The sequence below is a fragment of the Hemicordylus capensis genome, chromosome 5 (genome assembly GCF_027244095.1).
Source record: "Hemicordylus capensis ecotype Gifberg chromosome 5, rHemCap1.1.pri, whole genome shotgun sequence".
In the NCBI taxonomy this organism is placed as follows: domain Eukaryota; kingdom Metazoa; phylum Chordata; class Lepidosauria; order Squamata; family Cordylidae; genus Hemicordylus; species Hemicordylus capensis.
The window spans coordinates 53,815,814-53,830,514 of NC_069661.1; positions in this window are offsets into that span (position 1 = coordinate 53,815,814).

A 14,701-nucleotide genomic window follows, 5' to 3' on the forward strand; every position below is an offset into this window, starting at 1 on the left:
TCTCTTTATTTAGCAGGGGTAAACAAGCATTCTCTTTATTTAGCAGGGATAGAGTAACTGGCCCTATCCACCCCCAGCACAGTACCTCCAGTGACTGTTGCTGGTGTCTGTCATATGTTTCTTTTAGATTGTGAGCGATTTAGGGACAGGGTTCCATCTTATTTATTTATTTTTTCTCTGTGTAAACCACCTTGAGCCATTTTTGGAAGGGCGATACAGAAATCAAATTAATAATAATAATAATAATAATAATAATAATAATAATAATAAAAATTATTATTATTATTATTATTCCTTGTTTACACAGTCAGACAGGTGTTATTGACTGATTTGTTTTATCCAGACATCAAGTCCTTCCCAAGGACCTGGGATGGCTGAATTTTATTGTCAGTGTTGTTGCTGTTGTTCTAGATATCATCGCAGAATATAGGCTGTTCCCAGTAAAGTTGCTTTTTGTAATTGGCTGATGGTGATTTCTGTGGCCCCTATGGTGCTGAGGTGCTCTTCAAGGTCTTTTGGAATTGCACCCAGGGTGCCAATTACCACCGGGATTATTTTGGTCTTTTTCTGCCCCAGCCTTTCAATTTGTAGATCTTTGTATTTTGTGATTTTTTTCTATTTCTTTTTCTTCTATTCTGCTATCCCCTGGTATTGCTATGTCAATTATTTTAACTTGTTTTTCTTTCTTCTCGACTACAGTGATATCTGGTGTATTGTGTGGCAGATGTTGGTCTGTTTGTAGTCGGAAGTCCCCTAATATTTTTCATCTTCATTTTCTACCACTTTTTCAGTTTTATGGTCCCACCAATTTTTGGCTACAGGTAGCTTGTATTTTTTGCAGATGTTCCAGTGTATCATCCCTGCTACTTTGTCATGCCTGTTCTTATGTTCTTATAATCACCCCATTGGCATGTCCATATATTCCTGGGTACAGCCTCTGTCCTGGGTATGGATGGTTGTGTGACTGGGTACATGTATACACACATGCCCATTCACATGCATACCCAGGCCAGAGGCAGTACCCAGGAATATACAGACATGTGAATAGGGTGGCTGTCTGAAAAGAGGTAGAGTCAGTGCAGCTGTGAGGATCCAACCCAGCACTTCCAAACTTCACTCTGTGCTGCCCAAAGAGAGAAAGGGAGAGCAAGATTGCTACAGAAGCAGCATGATTTTCTTTTGTGAGCTCACTCTTGGCCCAATTTTCTTCACTGTGTCACCTGAACAGTGAATGTGAGTAAGCAGATAGAGCCTTCAAGAAGGAGAGGACAAGTGAGTGACTGGAAGAAGCAGCTGGGAGAAGTGATTGTGTGGAATCAGTTGCCCAGCTTTTATTCCCACCTTGATTCCACACATCACTTCTCCCTCCTCCTACCTAATTATTTGCTCCCACACAACCAAAAACTGGGAGCACAGACAGCTCCCAAACCTGGGTAGGACACAGTTTTAGGTTGTGTGAATGACCTCTTTGAGTGAGCAGAATGCAGCAGTAGCAGCCTCCTCTTGTTTACCTGCACTCCTCTCTGGGTGATAAAGCAGTGGGGAGTCTGCTCTACCACCCAGAGAGAAAACACAGGCTTGCAAGAGCCATCTCTGTACAATTGTTGGCCTACAGAATGATTAGGCAAGTCATGGTTTCAAGCATGATTTCAAACTGCTTTTGATTGTTTGCCTGCCTTTTCCCTTTTGTACCTGCTCGCTTGTAGGGATGTGCATGGAACTGGTTCGGAGGCCCTTTATGGTCCTCCGAACCGGTTCGAAGAACCGGCAGTTCTGCCAGTTCGAAGGTGGCAGGGGTCTCCCTTTAAGAGTGGGGAGAGGGTGCACTTACCCCTCCCACCGCTTTCCCCCAGCCGGCATCAGTTTTTTTAACAGCCCATTGGGCAGCAGCATACCTCCCTGCCACCCTGTTGCCCTCGTCTTCTGGATATGGCCGTATGTTGCTGATGCGCCTGCATGTGCAGGTGCACACAGGTGCGTCAGCAACTTCCAGTCATATCCGGAAGACAAGGGCAGCAGGGTAGTATGCTGCTGCCCCGATGGGCTGTTAAAAAAACTGATGCCGGCTGGGGGAAAGTGGCAGGAGGGGTAAGTGCACCCTCTCCCCACTCTTAAAGGTACAAAGGCAACTCTCCCTGTCGCCTTTGTACCACCCTGCTGCGGTTCCATTCACATCTCTACTCACTTGTAGACTGCACAAGTGACCAAGGGAGAGAAGTCATGGCTGCATTCAAGAGCAGCTATTGCCTTTGCTTGCTTATTCACCCATGCACTGCTGGCCAGGCAGAGCAATAAGATCAACTGGCCTCTTAAATTTAATGCTGACAACTGCACTGTTGAATGAGCGACCACAGGTGAGCAAGTTAGAAGAGGTGATGGCTGCATTTCCTCCTTGCATGCTCTGGCTTATCTGCAATGCCTGTGTCAGTGCAGATTAAAGAGGAATGATAATATAGATACCAGCATATAATGGCTGCTCAGCTCAATGCCCCATGGGCCCTACCTTTTTTACCTTCCCAGGAGTTACCAGCTCAGGGTTGGTGACTCGGCCATTTCTTTTTCAGCACATACTCAGATGTGTGGACATGTAAAAAAAAACCTGCTGTGGAGAACTTAAATCCAAGGTAGTGTTGCCCAGAAAGAGACTGCTGGAAACTGAGTCACAAAACAACCATCACATCTCAAGGGGTTTAGTCACCTGCACTGGTGAGAAAGGGTGTTAGTCTGTGTCCCTTTCTGGAGTCAATGGTTAATGAGTTGTGCAGATAGCATGTAATATACAGAGCCCAAAGCAGTAGCAGCCCAGCAGAAGGGGCCAGAATAATGGTAATCCTGCAGAAACAGCAAATAGATGAAGAGTTTAAGAGAGACAGCAGCATGTGGGAAATTAACATTAGTAGACATTAATTAATTAATCTAACAGATGATCCCCCCCCCCGCACAAAGAATTTCTGCTGTGCTGCCTGAGATTTCTAAAAACACATTGTACACACAGTATTGGTTATATGGTGTTCCACTAACACAGATTAAATGTAAAGGGACCCTCTTATCCAATCTAAAGACACACCAATTAAAACTTCTGAGAAATCAGCATACATGTACTTTGATGTGTATTTTGCAGCTGAGGTTCCTTTCTACACAGGTAACAAAATATGCAGAAAGTTTTTCAAAAATTCCAGTTAGAGCTGCAAAAATGGTACTTAAAAGAGATTACAGTTCCTTGGAAATCATCATGAAAATAGCCGGAGCCCACAGTTCTCTACACAAGCATCCCATTTTTTCTCCTTTGCTCTGCCTCTGCCTTGTCTTAGCACCTCTTGAGCAAAACAATAGACAATCACCTGCTTCTTGAATTAAGCAGCAGGTGTTACCTTTGTACTGTAGCTATATAAAGCCACTGTCTCAGCTGGGTACCCACTGTACATCTCAGGAAGCACAAGATTAAAATTGGAATTTGGTTGCAGGTCTCTGCATGTTACTAGGTCAGAGCTGGCCATTACAATTGCCTTCCTAATTCAGGACTTTTCCCTGTTCTCAGGATTACCCTATGCATTTTATTCTTGACTGAAGCATCACTATAAGGGAATGCAAGAAATGAGGAGGCACAATTACAAGCAATCAAGGAGATCTTATATTTTGATCCACAGTTCTGAAATACATCTGGAATATTTTCACCTTGCTTTTATCTTCCCTCATATTACAAGGTGATTTTCTATATTCTTTTTCAGACAGCCTGTGCTGGGTAAATGCTTTTGCATTACATATCTAAATGCACTGATAATAGCTATGATTTTGGGTTAAGTATAGGTTTTATTTTAGTGCTGCTGTCAGTAGGGTTAAAACTCATGGTAACATGGGAACAATCCATATAATTATCTGCACAGTCATTTAGTCAATGATCAATATACTCCAGACTATAAATCAATATGGGTGTAATCTCCAATCTGTGGATTTCTAAGAACAATCTCCTGGGTATTCTTACCACAAAATCTATATTCACTCCTGTCTTCATTCTGGCTGATTTACGCTCTGATGCAGTTCACTTTCAAGGACCTCCATTTCTCTTAAGTGCTGCCTTGTAGGTAAGCAACTATCCATCAAATCACTACCAACATCAAGGAGGCTTATATTTAATTACAGATAACAAGTCCAGTGGGGCTGAGAACAAACTGGCCAGCCCTGAGATTTTATATATGGTAAAATATTGAGAGCAGTCTTATTGAGAGCGTCCAGAAAGAAAATGGTTGTTGACAAAAGAAGTTCTTTGATTAGCTTTTACAATCTGTAAGAATCCAGACTGAATGAAATCTGCATTTATAAATACAATATGCATTTCCTCAAGGTTCCTCTTATTGTACTAGAGCAAATATTTTTAATTGACAAATAATAGTAATAAAGGGAATGAAGATGGGCTGGATCCAAAGAACCATGGGCAGGAGGAAAAGTATACCGAATAGATATACTTGCACAATATATTGTGTAATTACTAATTGAAGACTTCTCACAGGACAAGCCCCCAAATTGTCTGGAGGGTTGCATTATAGTATGAGAAATGTGATGAATAAGGAAGATGCAGTCTATAGCATTGTCCTTTCATTGCTTTTCACGCCACTAAGTGTGGCTTCTTGACTGTTTATTGAGCCTGTGTGAAGCTTTCACACAGGCCAAACCTAAGTACTCTGCACAGTGCCCCTGGCACCATGTGGAGAAAACCACTCTTCATTGCTTCCGTTTACCCAGTCCTGGGCAGAGTGGGTGGGGCTCCTTTAAGGGAAACATGTTGGAGATGTAACTCCTCAAGCACTGGTTCTCTGCACCTGTTTGTCCTACTGACCACTAGGACCACTTTATGAGTAGAGGTAGTGGGTAAGGGACTCGTCTTGATTCCATTCTTTTGTCTCTGCTCTAAGCCCACCTGATAAAGGTAAAGTATGCCATCAAATCGGTGATGACTCTTGGTGACTACAGAGCCTGTGGTTGTCTTTGGTAGAATACAGAAGGGGTTTTACCATTGCCTCCTCCCACGCAGTATGAGATGATGCCTTTCAGCATCTTCCTATATCACTGCTGCCCGATATAGGTGTTTCCCATAGTGCCAGCAGGGATTCAAACCAGCAACCTCTGGCTTGCTAGTCAAGTCATTTCCCCACTGTGCCATTAGGTGCTCAAGCTCATATAATAGCAATAGCAATAGCAATAGCACTTACATTTATATACCGCTTTATAGCCGGAGCTCTCTAAGCGGTTTACAATGATTTAGCATATTGCCCCCAACATTCTGGGTACTCATTTTACCAACCTTGGAAGGATGGAAGGCTGAGTCAACCTTGAGCCCCTGGTCAGGATCGAACTTGTAACCTTCTGGTTACAGGGCTGCAGTTTTACCACTGCGCCACCAGGGGCTCCTTAATAGGTAGACTGATATTCTCAGGCTATTTCCTTCCTGCTTCTTCTTCTCCCTTCTCCTTCCGCAGCACCATGATGTAGCTAAATGCAGGCTCACAGGATTTCTATCTTAAATGTAATTTCCCTAATAACCCATTTTCGACCTTAAGCATCAGTCCTTAGGTACTGTTAATGAGCTGCTCTGTCCTCACACACACAACCTCTGCTGCATAAAACTCTCTCCTCCAACAAAATGGAGCTCTCTTGAACCCCTGCACCATCTTAGAAGGCATGCACAGAGTGCTGGGAAGTGTAGCCCTTCCCAGTACTTTCCTCCTAGAGTTTTTAAGAGAGGGCTCTGTCTCTCTTAAAGGGCCCTCCCAGCACTGAGAAAAGTGCAGAATTGTGGTCAGTCAGCACACTGAGAAATGGTTTTCACATTGGAGAGATTTTTGACTTTTTGTTTTGCCAAGGTAGCCCCTGCTTGAAAAATAGTGATGATCATCAAGGATCTATAACATTAAAAAACAAACAAACACAATGCTGAGCCTTCAAAAAGTTTTGAAACTTTACTTGTGCAAAATCTTCCATGTGAGCTTGCACAAATGAACAAACATCTTCAGATTTTAACTTATCTCATGCATCATTTTGTCATCTAAGCCATAAAGAGCCCTTCTGTGAGAAAGAGAGGATGTCTGCAAGCTCAAGGGTACATTTTGATCCAACAGTGGTCAATTCATCAAAATGTAATTCAAATGCATTAGAATAAATTAGGGATGTGTAAAATGTTTGAAGCTGAAACTTTTCAAATTGAAATGGCCCATTTTGAATGTTTCGAGCTCAAAACAAAATACCCTCTTTTAAAAGGGCCTGTTTTAAACTGGGAACAAAACAATCCAGTTTCGATCAAAATGTTTCTATGTTTCAAGCACCATTTTGGAGGCCTGTTTTTTCATTGCTGATTGGTTTTCTAGCACTGGCTTCTGATTGGCTTGCAATCTGCTTGCTTCTTGGTGAGCTTATCATAAAAATCAAGTGTTGTCATGGGCAACTGTGCCCGTATTGGCTGGGGCGGGGAGCGGGGACACAAAAAAGGAGGGTATTTCAAAATGTATTCAAAGCGACTAGGAAAATGTATCCAAAGGGACTGGGAAGAAGAGAGTCATCATGCTCTCTTGAATAGGATACATTGGGAGAGGAGGAAGGTAGGTTTGATTTTGTGCTTTCCCTTTCTCAGCACTGAGTGTAATATGCTGTGCTATTACTGCTATAACTACCTGGTTTTGCAAGATATTAGATTGACAAAGGCAGAACTTGAGTGCCTGTCTTCCTTGAGTTGTGGTTTGTTTTGTTTGTGAGATAGTGTTGTGGCATGAAATGGGCAGTGGCAGCGCTCTCGCTCTCTCTCTCTCTCCTTGTTGATTGCTGTGATGAGCTCCATATCTGGCCTGGAGACTAACTTTAATTTTACTCACTGGTCTGGAATATGCTTTGAATGTGTAATCTGTCAAAATGTGGCTGAAGTTGCTCTAGTTGAGCTTATGGTTATACTTGAAGAAAAATACTTTACCACCAAGCTATAGTTCCCTCCATAAAAGGTTTCTCACTCCTCTCTGTATTAAAAGAGAAGAGACTTCTCCACTGATTAATGATATTATTGACTTGGGAAGATGTTGAAGTCCTCTGCATACATGCAGTTATGGCCAGCATAGCATGATTCAGCCATGGAGCAGAACCCACAATAATATAGCAAGTGCCCATTTCAGTTGAGAAACATGCTTAACTTTTCAACCGAACAGACAAATGTGTAACTTTGACTAGATAGTACATTTGTTCCTTTTTTAATGTGATGCTTTGAAAAGTTCATTGAATAGTTCTTTCATTTTTTTGCTTGAACCCCTATAATTGCATTTATGGTTGCTTTTGTCACACATTATTCCTAGTAGCCTCAGGATCTAGCCAGATTACGGTATACTCAGTCCCATTGCCTTGAAATGCTTCATGATCAGCTCCAGCTAGTTTTATTTTGCTTTAGTATGCTGAATTCAGGGGTTAACATCTAGCAAATAGGGGTAAATCTGACAGAGTTGTTCCATTAATCTCCCAAATATGGCATTTTGCTAAAATAATGATGTAGCGGTTCTGTTGTTCTGCTGACAAATGTACATATTTTCTGTGAATTAATTAGGTTGTGTAGCTTTTCAGATATAACATTCCAAAGAAAAGAAGACTACTTGGTGAAGACCTAGTGTGGTTGTCAGGAAGTTTGTAGAATAAACTTCAGTGAGAGATTAAAATATTTAGAATTCATAGGCAATGCTGAGGTCTGTCTCTAAGGTTATTCAGTATCTTTATCACAGCAGCACAGATCCATCTAGTTATCTGAATAAACTCAGTATCCTATATGCTCACTTAGTATTCTGTACAAATCCTTAGCTTAGTCCTAAGAGAAATACATATGCTTACTCTGTGTACTTGAGGTTTCCCTCCCTCTTTGCTCTTTCCTTGAGGATGGGTAATTTAATAAGCTAAATTCCATAGTGAAAATATATTGCATCCAAATGCATTACCATCTTGGTCTTCACATGAGGTATGAGATTCCTCTTCTATACAGAGATGACCTTTGTCAAATTGCAAAATACCAAGACAAGCAGAAAAGTTTCCCTAGAAGCTTAACAGAATCCTCATCGTTCCTAAACAGATCTGGACTAGGAGCCTAGAAATGTCCTTTTTGTTGCCATACTTTTGTTAACAAGACCAAAAATGTGACATTAGGGAAGCCTTATACCTGAAATAGTGCTCTAAAACATCTCCTTTCTGACCCACTAGGATAATGATCAACAGAACAGGATACCTATTGTGCTTTCGTACAGTGCTCAACTATCTATTGATGCAGCAAAGATAATATTGAGATCCCTGCAAGTTCTTGCACCTAATGGGTACCACTTGGATTCCGTTTCAGTGCCAATCCATGGAAGTTACTTGGGGGGGGGGGGGAGGAACCCAACAAAAACAGGATTGCCATGTAAAAGTGGTCCAATCTTTTTCTTCTCCAGAGCACAGAAAAAGTCCAAATCGTAGGTGTCTATGGAACCCTTTGAATTCTTATTTCAATGATTACTGAAATACCAACATGCCTAATTAGCACTAGTGATGTGCAAAAATGTTTCAACATTTCAAGCACCATTTTGAAGACCTGTTTTCCCCTCAATGATTGGTTTTCTGGCATTGGCTTGCGATCTCCTTGCTTCTTTTTTGGCTTGTTATCATATAAATCATGTATTGTCATGCGTAACTGTGCCCCCATTGGCTGAAGGGAGGGGGAAGGCCAAACAAGGGGGTTTCAAAATACACTTAAAGGGACTGGGAGGCAGAGAGAACCCTCAAAGTGTGCCTCTCTTGAAGAGGATACATCAGGAGAGGAGGAAGAATCAGAGATTCTAGCAGCAGAGATAAGACTGGTGGCGGCGGCCTGGCCCTGCTTAGTCCAGTGGAGAGAGACACAGAGAGTGTGTGCTGGCTCTCTCTCTCTCTCTCCTTTTTGCAGCACCAAATAATATTGAATACACGTAATATTAAATTGTACAAGCAGCTCCAGTGGCTTTAAGTGGGTGCTGCTGTGAATTATATTCTTCTTCTGTGGATTTCTCCTTCTTGTTGTTGTCAGCCACCCCCCCAGTGGCTTTAATAATTGGGGTGCTGTGATTACCTTTGCACACGTACACACACACACACACACACACACACACACACACACAGTTTGCAGACCCAAGCTGCACCTTTGCTGCTGCTGTGTGCCTGGACTTCATTTTTTGTTTTTGTACTCTGGTATGTCCTGTGACTTCTGCCTGTTGCCCAGTCTCTCTCTGTTTCCCTGGTGTGTGTGTGGGGGTTGTCCCTCCACCAGCTTTTTTTAAAAAATGGGTGGGTTTAAAAAATCCCACCACCTGACACCCACCTGTCCTATTCCCAGCTGTTGAGTCATTTCCGTGGCAGCTGAGCTAGAATTAGGGGGAGTCCTCCCCTGTCAGGGAAGAAGCTCTTCCTCTGGTAGTGGAGCAGGAGGTGATTGTGTGAGCTGCCAGCCCAGCCAGATCAGTCTCACCATCTTTCCCAACCTCCCTTGTCAGTTTGACCTCCCCCCCACCTCCTGAGAGTGAGGAGCAGCAGGAGGAAGTCATTCCAATCCTGGACCTTCTCAGCCCTGGACTGGTGGTGATGGTGGCCCCCAGAAGGAAATGGCAGCTCCAGTACCGCCACCACCCCAAAGGGGCCAGACTGACTCTTATGCCAGCTTGGTGTGGAACCACTTTGAGCTCTGCCCTAGTGACCTAACCTATGTTGTCTTCACCTACTGCAGGGCGCAGGTCAGCAGGGCAAAAGACCCTATGCAATTTATGACATCAGGGATGCTGAAGCACCTGCAATAGTGTCACCCAGGGGCTCCTGCTGGCATCAGTAGGCCTGGTGCACTCTCAGTTAGTAACAAGGCACCTGCTCCTGCCTCCTGCTCCCAAGTAGGGGACATTGCCTGCACAGTGGTTGCAGCTGGTGGGCAAGCAGTCTGATCACCCAAAACCTCAGCTCATCACCGGGACCATTGCTGAGATTGCTACAGACAAGTAGCCATTCCAGAGAATACTGACTTTTGTTGGCTGGTCCTACTGCTCCTCACTCCCAGTTATAAGATCCCCTCACACACCACCTTCAGCAGATGGTTGGTACCTTCCCTGTACTGGGTATGCAGGGAGGCTATTTTGGGGCTGCTGTATGCAGCAACCCCTGATACAAGCATGCACTTTATTCTTGATCTGTGAACCAGTGGCACTGGGCTGCACACTTCTTTCCTGTCCCTCATGGCACACTGGTGGAGGCAGGAAAGCTAGGGGACATCTGCTGCTGGTGGCGTAGCCAGCCCCTCCCATGCAACAAAATGTAGGTGGGCTCTGCAGCATGTGGAGGTGCTGGACATTAACCAAGCTGTCAGTGGCCATGGATCACCAGGAGGAGGGATGGCTGTCTGGGCAGGCAAACCTTCACTGAGAATTCATGGTGACCAACAATGGGCTGACTGCAGTGAAGGCAGCCCAGCAGCTTCAGTTTGTCTCCATCCGTTGTGTGGTGCACACTCTGAATCTGGTTGTGCGGGATGCACTTGGTCTTTCTGGGGATGCAGCCTTGTGAGACATCCCTGCTGAAGGTGCCGAGTGCCTATGGCAGTCTGCTGCTGCCATACCTGCTCTTGTGGACAGGTGCTGCAGGATAGCAGTTTATTTCCAAGAGAGCAAAAAGGGTAAATGGATGCTCAAGGCAAGGCAGTCTGAGCTTGGCCTACCTAAACACCTGATCCCTCAGGATGGAATTCCACCATCCTGGTTGAATTCCAGCACCTGCAGGAGCAACAGCTGGCCATCTACAACCTGGCAAGGAGGTGTGGCTTGGAAGTCTGCAACCTATCAACCCAGGACTGGGTGCTCATTTCCGAGGTTGTCTTGACAGGGACACTTGAGCCATTCTTTGTTGCCATGAACAGCTTGTGTGCTGAGACAGCAACGCTGAGCAAGCCAAGCTTTGCCTTCCGCTCTTCGCCTCAAGAAGATGATGGGTGAGCTCCAGTCCATACTGAACACTTAAGAAGCAATCACCTTGGCAGATCAGCTGAGGACTGGAGTGGCAGATCGGCTCAAGACACCCTTGGGTGCATCGGCAGAGAATATTTTGCCTTTCCTATGTGATCAAAGGTTAAAGGAAAAAACTATCACCCTTAGCCAACTGCCCAGGTGGAGGGCCCTACTGGCTGCAGAGGTTAGGCAATCCCAGGAGAGGAGGCTGGGGCACAACAGGAGCACCTACTGCTAGTGTACAGTCCACCCCTAGCAGCAGTATCACCACTGCTTCTCGGTCCAGCAGTGTGGTGTCTCTGGCAAGGTCAAGAAAGCTGGTAGTTCTGCCTCAGCGTTCCACCTGGTGGTTCATAGAGGGCTTCCTTGGTACTTTGCCATGAGAGGGTGTTTTTCATGGTCAGGGATGAGGTGACACCCCATTGCTCATGTTGGAGACTGACATGGTAGAAATGGCTGGTCTTCCTAAAGGACAACCTCCCCTTGCTGGGCTATCTCAACCTGGCCATGAAGGGTTAGTGACTCATGGTCACCACCACCCACTGCATTTTGTCCCACCCTGGCCAACTCCAAACCCAGATGTGTCACAGTCAGCCCATTAGTGCTGCTGACACACGGAGGCACATACGCATGCACACCACCATGGGATGGACTGGTGCCCTGACCCATGTGTCAGGCCAGGGTCCAGAACTATGAGGCTATGGTGTTATCCAGACACAGGCAGGCAGCAGCATATCATGGGATATATGCTGGAGAAGAAAGAATTGTTCTTCTTAAGGTAAGAGTCTGGAAGCTTTATTTCTCATCAGACCATTGGTCCATCTATCTTGGTATTTTATACAGTACAGAGAGTCAGACTTCTCCCAGGTTACAGGCAGGAGTTTCTCCCTCAGCCCTTTATCTGGACCTTTGTCTGGAGATTTCAGGGAGGGAACTTGGGAACGTGTGCATGAAGATGCTCTTCCCAAAGCAGCCCCATCCCCCAGGGGGGAATATCTTAGACTGCTGCTCATATTTCTTCCTGCTCCTCCCATCCTGTTCATAGTCTTCAAACAGCTGAGCTACCCAGACCATGACTGCTCTGTCATCCTGTCTCTCTATGGCAGGCAGGATGGAAGGAATGTTTGATTTTGTGGTTTTCTCAGCACTGAGTATAATATGCTGTACTATTGATACTGTAACTATCTGGTTTTGCTGTATCTCAGATTGACAAAGGCAGAATTTGGGTGCCAGACTTTTTTGAGTTGTAGTTTGTTTTGTTTGTGAGATAGTGTTGTGGTGAGAAATGGACAGTGCCTTCCCCCCCCTCCCGATATTTCTGGGTGATTGCTGTGATGAGCTCCATGTCTGGCCTTGAGACTAACTTGTGCTTCACTCACTGCTCTTGTCTGCTCTGCAATCTGCATTGCAAGGTGTACTCAGTCAAAATGTAGCTGAAGTTGCTGTAGTGGAACTTATGGCTATACCTGCAGCTAAGGGTGCTGCTGTGGCAGCTGTTGCAATGCTAGTAAGTGAGGAATCATAATTGTGTGTGAGAGAACAACTTTTGCCAACTTGTGCAGCACAGGCACTATGGCTGGTAGTGGATTCTTGATCACTGATTTTTCTTTAGCCATTTTTGGACTGTGTTTTCTGTGTTGGGAGGGAAAGATTCCCCCTTTACTGTGTGCTTCTGCAATGTTTTTTAAGGCAGGGTTGCAAAATGCATTGCAAATTGCAGTGCAGAACTTGTGTGTGTGCCTCTGTGAGTGCATCTTTTTTCTTGCCATAAGGAATAAAGGGGGAACTCAAAACACCCCATTGTTCCCCATGGTAGTTCCTGGGGACACCAAAGTGGGTTGTGTGGTAGGAGTGATAGGTCCTGCTAATAACCAACCAACTCACAAAAGAAATGGGCAAGCAGGCAATTTTAAACAAATTTTAAAAAGAACTTTTCTGAAGATTGAGCTTTCTGGAGGATGCTATGGAGGTTATGAGGAAAAATTTAAAAAATGTTAAAAATTGTCCATTTGCCCATTTCTTTTGTGGGTTTGGTGGTAGGTAGCACCCATCATGCTCTACCACCCAACCCACTTTGGTGTTCCTAGGAGCTACCCATGGGGATCATGGAGTGTTTCGAGTTTCCCCATTGTTACCCTTGGCCAAAACACTTGAAACGTTTCGAGATTTGTTCCATCAAAGCAATGGGGTTGACCTTTGTTTCGATGAATCTTTTCAGCCATCTTCGTTTTTCTTTTGAGTTTAAAACAAAATGCAAAATCCATTTTGTGCACATCCCTAATTAGCACAGTGAAATGAACCTTACTAAAATACATACCATATGTTGAGAGATGATTATCAAAAGAAAATCTCATCAAATTTGAGTCATATAGAAATTTTAGATATGGAAGGAACTTCGAAGTTCATTTTATCCAACCAACTGCGCCAAGGCCCCCATTCCATCTCCTGTAGATAAATCCTCCTGAATCAATGCCAGAAGATATTTGACCAATTCTAATGCAAAATAAGCAGAGCCAGCTGCAGTGGCTGGCATATCCCTAGATAGTTGTAATTAGCATAAAAGAGCAGCGGGTAATGATACTTGTGCAAAAATAGGGTGTAGATACAATATTTCATGGTTTTCTGCCAATAAGCATCAGAGGATTCATGAAATATGTTACTCTCCTGCACCTACTTGATGTCATGTAGTATTTATCTTGCCATTCAAGTGATATCTATCTTTGCCATAATGAGCTGTATTGCAGATGATAATGCACTCCATATATACAAATGACAAGTAGTGGTTTATTACAATTATAATCCAATTATATTTAGTTAAATGTTCGCTTTGAAACACAGTAGACTGCATAGTCTTGCCTCAATAAAAGAAATCAATCCTCTCTATGATTAAATATCAGGGACTGGCTCCACCAAACAAAATCCCACAGGATTTTCAGAAATAACTGTTATACATGATGAAATATAATGAAAAAATTCAGAATTTTACTGGAAAGAGGAATACAAAATAGAAAATGTATTATCTTTTATTGGAACATCATCTCTTGATAGAGAGTGAATATGCTGTTGAATTACTCTCAGTACTTAAAAAGTAAGCTTCTTCAGAGCATAGTGAACTGTAGGCTGTCTCTGCCATTACTTGCCTTCAAAGCATGATTGCTCTCATCTTAAAAAGCATGATCTCTCTCTCTCAGGTCTGGCATCAGCACAGATCACCCTTAGGCAAACACCCAGGACCAAGCATCCTGGGAAGGAATCCACACTGACAACATCACATACATTGAACACCTTCTATCTTTCTTGGCACTCAGTTCCAGCACTGTAAGTAATACCATTTTAATTATCTATCTCCAGAATCCATGGCCCACTTTGATATATCATCACTCCAGAATGATGTTACATCAGGGGCAATGCAATCTGAGGAAAAGATAGCATTTTAATTTTCCAGAGTATGTATTGCATCCCCAATGTATAGATAGATTGATAGAAATGATAGAAATTGAATGAGTGAATGAATGAATGAATGGCATAACTCTGTACAGATGCTACATTGTGGGAGCAGGGGTGCATGCATTCTAGCTTTGGGGACATAAAATGATACCTCTCAGTGCTGGAACTGAAAGAAAGCTACAGCCACTGACTGCTGCCAGCCAGTGCCTAACATCACTCCTTCTCAACACCAGAACTGGAAGGTGCTA